We start from the raw sequence: 8,384 nt of genomic DNA on the forward strand, positions 1-8,384 counted from the left end.
GAATGATTCTTTAAGTAGGATGGCAAAAGGGACTCTCCACCCTGACAGGTAGCAATGGGAATGCAGGCAGAAGAAAGAAACTCAATCTCTCAGGAAGTTATTTGGAGTACCGGCCACTGGCCAACGTTTTCTTTCTTTCTCCTTATTGGTTTGCTAGACTGCTTTGAGGGATTAGCACTAACAGACAGCCAGAACAAAGGATGAACTTAAATATATATTTGTGTAATATAAAGGTAACTAAAGAGAAAATATCCATGTAAACCCTTCTGTCTCTTATTTTAGATCTTCCTATAAGCACTTTTCACTTTAAAAGCCCCTAGACAATTAAACATAAAGCAAAACCATATCCTTCCTAAAATTACCTTTAAACCATCCAATTATTTGCTTTTAATTTCTCTAATACCATCTTCCAAAGTATCTTTGAAACCTTTTATCTTTAAAATAATGAATAAATCCATTTTTTAACTTTAGCCATTTTTATTTTTGTAGAAAATATTCTCTATTTCATATTTAATCCAGAGTGATAATATAATTACTGTTGTACGAATTAAACAATATTTCTCTAAGGTTTGTGAAAAGTGTTTCTTATTAATGATCTTATTCAAGTGTTTTTACTCTCTAAGACATGTGGTTACAACAAAAACTAAGGATTCAAGTCCACGTTTCCTACAATCCAATCTTTTCCTTTTAAAAGCAGCAACCCAGGTATATTTAATGGAGGATTCATATTAATGTAGCAGATTCTAGTGTAAATTTTAGGAAGTAAAACTCTGTCCTTTTATTGTTGTACACTTATCAATTCACCAAAATACCCCAGCTGACACTCGCTCCACCTCTAAAGGATGTCAGAGTAAAGAAAAAGCCATCTTTTATTGAACTTTCAGATCAGTGAGCGTCTACGGAAATACACTGAAAAAAAATCAGGTGACAAAGAAGGTTTTGTTAAAACGAAATCTAGCTCTAGAAGTAGGAACTTAGGATTTTGAAATTCAACATTTACAAGTACTGAAGCAAACACTGTTTACATAAAAACATTCCACATTCCTCCTTTTATGAAATCACCCCAAAGCAGAATAAATAGAAAAAGGTAAGTTGCTGAATAGGTTTTATCTTACCTTTGCCTTCATCTTATGCAAGGGATTAAAATGGTGGTTTTCTTGTGTGAAAGTCTTAGTGGGTTTTTACAAGAAAGACAGGTCTGGGGAAAGTAAGAAGAGAGGTAAATGTAACCAAAATAATAGCTAAGTGTTTTACGTATATTAATTCATTTAACTGATCACTTTTTTGGGAAAAGATTGAGAGTGACGCTTGCATGAAGAATTTGGGTTTTTTTACATTTCAAGTTCAGGTTTTGAATCTTGGTCACAGAAAGTAATTCTTCTAATGGAAAAAATGGCAAAGTAAAGAGAAAACTCCAATTTGTTTAGGGAAGATAAGAAGTTGGTTTCAGATACCTTGAGATTGAGGACATAACAACATATCCAAGTTGGAAATGCTACTTACGCAGCTACTTAAGCAGCTGTGAGCAGAAGAGTGCATACTGGTCATATTATGATTCCTCAGAGAGGTCCCTACTTATAGTGAAAATGGGTACACCTGGTTGCAGGTGACTCAGCACTTTAAGCCAAGGATTAAAATGGAGATTCTCTTTAATGATCAGAGGCCATTCAACAATCAAGTTATTATACTTAATTCCCCCTGCTCCAATTCCACGATCACCAAGCAACCTACTGATAATAACTTGCTTTCCCCCAGAAGTCTGCCTACAGGGGAAGAATACACCAGTCAGGCATGCTGACGTGAACATTCTGGTCCTCCTGACAGTTATATATTATACATTTTCAATTAATAAATTGTCATTCATCTCACTCTAGATCGTCAGTCTCCTGAGCTAATATTAGTCTTCCCCAGAAAGGTAGCTCTGTTTTTGGTTTGCTGTTGACTTATGGTCCAAAGTCTACAGGACATATGACCCACTCTAGCCATAACAAACTCACCAACCGGCAACCAAGGGAACAGCCTGCTGACCTGCTCAAGGGGCAGCAGGATGTGATGGCTGCAAGCTTGTCCTTTGGAGTCAAACAACCTGATCTTGGATTCCTGCTTTTTCTACTAACATTACAGAATCCGGGGCAAGTAAGCTCTCTGGGCCTCAGAACATACCTGGACAGGTTTTTGGGGACAGTGACACATAAAGAAAATGCTCGTTAGATAGTTATCTTGAAGGCAGCCCTCTGAACTTCCCCTGTCAAAATGTCTATGTAAACGTTAGGGTGAATTGAGGACAGTGAGTACAACCCTTGTAAGACATTCTGCAGCAAGATAAAGGAGCTAAGTGTGAATGGGTAATGAGGCTTTAAAGAGAAGATGTGCTTACAGTGGGGTGCCAGGGCCATGGCAATAAACTAAGGGGATAGAACCAGTGGGAAGAGAGATTGAAAACGTGAGGGAGAGTGACAGGAAGACAAAGGAATCAGAGGAGATTGGGAAAGAAAGGGAAGAGGTAGGGGCTAGGACAGTGGGGGAAGACACAGGAGGAGTAGTTGAAGCCAGAGAGTAGCGCAGGCAGATTCTTGGCAGCTCTCCTTCCTTGCCCAGAGTGCTGCTCAGGGAGCGCCCCTCGGCCCGGCTTCAACTCAGGGTCAAGGGAGGAGCTGGGGTGTCCCCGCAGGGGCATCCTCTACGTCCTTTGAGCAGTGGGTCCTCACCAGTTCTCAGGACTCAGGGACAAGATGGGCCAAGGGGGAAAGGTCCCACACAGCTTCAAGGAGCCCAACCCCAGTCCTCAGCCCCTGTGAGGACTTCCTGTCCCCCACCCGTCTATTCTCCAGTCTCCGTGCTGTTCTGCTTGCCTCCCTCTCTCCCCAACTCTGCCTTCTCTTCCTCTTCGGAGACACTGTAATGTACAGGAGAGACTTTTAGGATAACAGATCCCGATCCTAGCTCAGTTTCTTTCTATCTAGTGTTACTTTGACCAAGTTACTTACCCTTCCTAAGATTCAATCCCCGAATCTGTAAAATAGAGGTAATAATTCCTTCCTCTCAGGGCTGTTTCCAGGATAAATATAGATGTAAATACAGCTCACTCCATAAGAATGTGCTTCCTCCCCCTCCTTCCTTCCTCCCCATCTGTCCTCTCTCCTCCTACTCCCTCCCCTTTTCTCTGCTTTCACTCTCAGTTTCCTTTCCCTGTTTCCCTGACTTTCCTTCCTATTTCTCACTAAGGCACTTGCCTCTCAACCCAACCCACCAAGAGGACTGACCCACCAAGAGCGGAGGGGAGGGGAGCTGCCTGGAAGGCTTAGATGAACAATGGAGAACCCATCTGCTGAGTAACAGTGGGGTCTGCGGATGGGAAGTGGGATGGCAGGATTAGGGAATCAGCCCCTTCTCTCCTCCTGCTGCCCTCTACCTTCTCTGGTCCTGCCCCTGCCCCTTTCCTCCTTCTGGCCCTAGGCTCCCAGAGGCTGAAAAGCAAAGCCTCAGTGAGTCTTCCCACCTCCTGACATGGTGACCTTGCAGACATATCTGCTGGCAACGCTGCCTACGAGCCCAGTAATATTCCCCAGGAGCCCCCTGTTCCAGGTCTCTAAGGGATGGGGGGTGGGAGATGGAACACAGCTCTAAGATTCCAGGGAAGGGACATCTTGACGCAAAAGGGAAATCTCAGCCTTGGGAGGTTAGACCAGTGAGGGATAAGCTAAGGAATAAGCCCAGGCCTCAGTCCTACATGTGTGCAGCTCTGAGTGTGATATGAGGGTAGGAGGTATAGATAATGTCTTATTTATTTTTTAACTAATTTTTATTGGAGTATAGTTGCTTTACAATGTTGTGTTCGATTCTGCTGTACAGCAAAGTGAATCAGGTATAGATAATGTTTTAATCATATTGATGGCTGCCAACAGCTGTAGGGCTTACAGAGTATAGATATTGGGCAAAAATAGAAGTAAAAAAATTTAAGCCAGTCTGTGTACGTGTTTGTCAAAGTGATGGTTAGCACAACCAAATTTATAAACTGCTTACCAATTATATCTAATTACCATGCCTCAACAATAAATTATTCTATTTCCCATATAATGTATTTCAGATTGCTTTTGTTGTAAGTTGTCATGTCGACACTGAAGTCTGTTTATATTCTGTTAGGCACGCAGCTGTTACCACAAAATTCTAAAGTGGTGGGAACACTTCTTCCCTTTCTCCTCTTGTTTATGTCCTGCTTATTTTCCAACTTGATCTCCTAGTTTCCTTCTCTCTTTCGTTTCTCTTCCTTGCCTCGCCTGCCCTCACTGCCTCTTGTGCCTTTTCAATGTCCTTCTCCTCAACCTGCCTTTTCTCTCCCAAACACACTTCCCCTGGCTTGGTCATCTTCCTTCCCCTTCTCACTTTCCCATTCCTCCCCCAGACTGGAGTCAGGGGGCCAGGTTTGGTCCTGTTATCTCTCTACCTCCAGCAAGTTCCCCTCCCTTCTAAGCCCTGGTTTTCTCATCTGTAAAAAGAGACAATCAGGGTAACTCATGGGATCATTTAGCAAACTAACTGAGGTCATGCCTGTAAAAAAAAAAAAAAAAAAAAATTAGCACAGTGCCTCCTGCTACAAAGTTAATACTGAAGAAAGGAAAGCTATTATTATTTTTATTTTTCTTAAATGTATTTTTAACTCTACATACATAGAAAACCTATCAAATTTGAGAGCATCCTTACTGATATTCAATCATCAAACACTTATCAGATGCCTATTCTATGTCAAACCTGGGCTGGGTAGAGGGAGGAAAGGATCATTAGGCCCTATCTCTGTCCTTCAAAAGCCAAGAGTCTGGGGTAGATGAGACCAGATACATAGAAAGTTCATTAGTGCAGGACTATGACAGAAGGAGGGACTGAGAACTATGGAGACAGAGGGAAGGGAGTCACCAAGCCTGCTTTGCAGAGTCAGCTATGAGCTCACAGATGGTAATTCGAAGTCAAGTCCTTTTGAAAAGAAGAGTTTGCTCAGTAAAACAACGTAAGTACAGGCAAAAAGAACAGCAGGTGGAAAGACCAAGTGTTGTGATAGGAAGCAGTGATAGTCATGGCAACCAGATTACAAGGGCCATGGAGGAGTGCAGTGTGATATGGGGCTGGCAAGGTAGATAAGAGATGGATTCGGAAAGAAATCATCATTATCATCATCACTCCCATTCACTTGGTACTTAGCCTCATGCTAAGCACTGACATGTATCATCTCATTTAATCCTCAACAAAATTTTACGGGCAGGGACTATCCCTATTTGATAGATGAGGTGACACAGAGCATTGCCACAATCAAGATCCTGTGGTTGATCCTCAGCTAATGGGGAGGCAGAAGGGCTCTCTCTGCAGAATGGTACACTTAGAATCCAGGCCCCCTTGTCCACTGTCGTTGCTTCCTCATGTCTCTCTACACAAGTGTATGCGGTCAGGGTTTTTAGGAAGGTTTTACTCTCACGACAAGGACTGGCACGGAAAGAAGTGGGGGAGCGGTGACAACAGGCAAGTGGAGCTGGATTCTGGAAATATTCCTGCAGTTGGAATTGACAGACTTTATAAGGGGTCTGTATGCTGGGGTGCAAAACAAGGAGGAATCTGGGATAACTTCCACATTTTCAGCTCAGGACAATGAGAGGAGAGAGGTGCCATTAACGAAAATGACAAATACAGCAGTGAAGGGAGAAGGTGGGAGAGCGGGAGCAGGAACTGATGTGGGAGAATATTAAGTTCAGTTTGAACACACTAGGCTTGAAATGCCTCTTGCTCATGGAAAATATCCTCAGCATGAAAGAGAAAAGACAGACTTGTAGACTTGGATCATCAACATATGAGGAAACACTGAAGTCACAGGGAATGAATGATCTCATTCAAGAAGAACGAGAATGAAGAAAAGTGAGGGGAGGACAGCGGGTGAGGATGAGTCAATAAGAGGACAAGGACAGAGTCCTAGGGAACACCCAACCTCAAAAGAAGGGCTAGAGAAACATGTACTGAAACAAAACGCTGTGGCTTTCCTCCTACGCCCTCTTCTTCAGAGCATCTAGCACAGAGCCTGGCACGGGGTAGGTAGGTGCTCAACAAACCAGCATTGAGTAAAGAAGAGGGGAGAGGAGAAAAAGGTAGGCTCACATTAAAGAAGGACTATGTTTCCAAAAATTCAATGGTCAATAATATTCATTACTGACCAATATAATATTTATATTTAACATTTAATTAGAATTTTATTTGTTAAAATTTAGAAAATACATAATATTGCTAAGAAGTCAAGTAAGACTTTAGGCATACACTAGAAATGTGGAACATTTGGAGGATACTGTTTTCTTTGACATCATTTCTTGGGAAATCCTGAAAACAAATACTAGCACCTGATTCTTGTACACTCTGTGCAAGCATCTAGGATACATACATTAAGGAATTTTATTTCAAGGACAGCAACAATTTCTGATTTGCTTTGAAATGATAGGTTAAGTCTTTTCCTACTAAATGAAAATTCCAATTTACCATGTAAGAAAAAAAATAAAATCCTCCCGAGCACAAAAAAAAACCCCGGGGCACAAAAAAAATCACTTGGCCCCTCATTTTTAAAGATGCATGCATGCATGATGAAACAATATAAAAGCATAAGATAGATAAATATAGGTCCAAAAATCCCTCTGAATTCACATTTTGCTGTAAAGGCAAGCAGGGAACAACACAGGCACAAAGGTGGCCGTTCTTGGACACAGGTAATCCCATACACAATACCGTATTTCCTCACCTCCTTTCTAATAAGCTTTCAGCCCCTAATTAATGTTTCTTGCCCATCTCCTTTTTTTCGAAACAGCTAATTGTTAACCAGGGACCTGAGACTCTCTCATGTCTGTCAACAAAACAGCTAGAAGAATCCATTTCTCTGTTCAGACAAATCTCAGTCCTAAAAACGTACCCCTCAAGCCTCAGAGGGAGAGCTTAGTGACAAACTGTTATGCCCAAGGCATGAATTGATCATAAAATGAACAATATCTTGAATAGGTGCATCAGATACAAACCCTCCGGGAAAAAACTCAAACCAACTGCTATCAAAGGAAGTGACAAGTACCCACAAACCAAGAAGAAATGGACATTGATGTGACTCCCATTGGCCATGTAATAGGTGATGCTAACAGAAGAAAAATTTGACCTTCAAAGGAAAAAAAGAAAATGCTCCGTTTCCCAAATCCAACTAATTTCCCCCAAAATTACTTTTTAAATGAGAGGAGAATAATTAATACTCTTTGCTAAACTTCAACACACAGCAAATGAAAACAGCAAAGCAAAACAGCAACCTGGAAAAGGAAACCAAAAGCACCAAACAGCCCAGAACTACCTCTCTTCTTCGTCTCACCAACCCTTCAATGCTCCCCAGACTCACCTCAGCCTGGACCTAAGCCTCTCGCCCAAAAGGGAGATTTCCCAGCAGCGCAGCAAGATCAAACAGGTACCCATTCCATGACCATATCAATGAGAACGAGAAAAGCGAGAAAAGCAAGGCTACTCTGAAAGCTCTAGTAATTAACATAGAAAAGAAACTGGGTCTCTAGGGGACATTCTTGAAAACCTGAGATCGACTCCCGGAAAAACACTCTTGACCACTTACCACTACCGGAAGCTGCTAGATGGCAGATCAGAATCAGCATCTCATCAGTAAAAGAGGAAGGTGTTGCAGGAAAGCAGCCTCCCTGCCAGTGAAGAACTGAGGGAGTAAAAACGGTCCTTGGAAAAATACCAAAAGCCCAGAAGAGTTTTTCCTGGAATAGTTGCCTACTGCTGCTACCAGGGCAGAACTGGTTAATCTTGGAGAAACAAAAGGAAGCTCCCTAGAGGCTGTCTTCGCCAGGATGGCTTCTTCTGTGGGAATCAAGAGTTCAGAAGGACAGACGCAGACAACGAAAGGGGTCACCAGCTACAGCTTCTGCTTAGTAAACTTTTATCAGCCCTTGACTGAGGCAGATTAGTAAATATCTTTGGAGTTCCTACCTGTTTTTGCCAGAGATGAAGGAATTAGCAATGTCAATTTTTTAAAAATTATTACAAGGGGAGTTCAACTCTCTTATGGATGAAAGCTAAGCACACTCAAGCAACATGTAATATGCAGAACGATGACTTCTTCTTTCCCAACATCCTTAATTTCAGCTCAGAGGAAACAAACGCTTAACCCTAAGGATGCTGAAGAACAAACACATATGGGAAATAGATTTAAACTTTTTAGTGTCGAATCGCTTTGAGACAGTTCTGGTTTTTAAGATGGGATTAGATGAAAACAAAATATTTTGGTTCATTGCTATTTTTAAAAGAAAGAATTATGCTATTTTTCAATACATCTAAAGCCGTTTATGGATTTTCCAGAAGTTGCATCAGAT

General features: G+C 41.8%; 1 protein-coding gene across 7 annotated transcripts in view; it reads right to left on the bottom strand.

Annotated features, from left to right (window-relative positions):
* Positions 1-7,573, bottom strand: part of ATP8B4 (ATPase phospholipid transporting 8B4 (putative)) — a 258,876-nt gene extending 251,303 nt beyond the window's left edge. For 2 of the 7 annotated variants that reach the window (XM_027096600.1, XM_027096595.1), the window contains exon 1: positions 2,988-3,087. The gene's annotated coding sequence lies outside the window, so the exon portion shown is untranslated. Of the gene's footprint in view, positions 1-2,987; positions 3,089-7,396 lie in introns of those variants that run through there. The other 5 variants (XM_027096598.1, XM_027096596.1, XM_027096604.1 and 2 more) reach the window with 5 other exon arrangements.
* Positions 7,574-8,384: the final 811 nt, after the last annotated feature.

This window comes from Aethalodelphis obliquidens, unplaced genomic scaffold, assembly GCF_003676395.1.
Source record: "Aethalodelphis obliquidens isolate GAN/ISIS:26980383/991018 unplaced genomic scaffold, ASM367639v1 scaffold105, whole genome shotgun sequence".
NCBI lineage: Eukaryota > Metazoa > Chordata > Mammalia > Artiodactyla > Delphinidae > Aethalodelphis > Aethalodelphis obliquidens.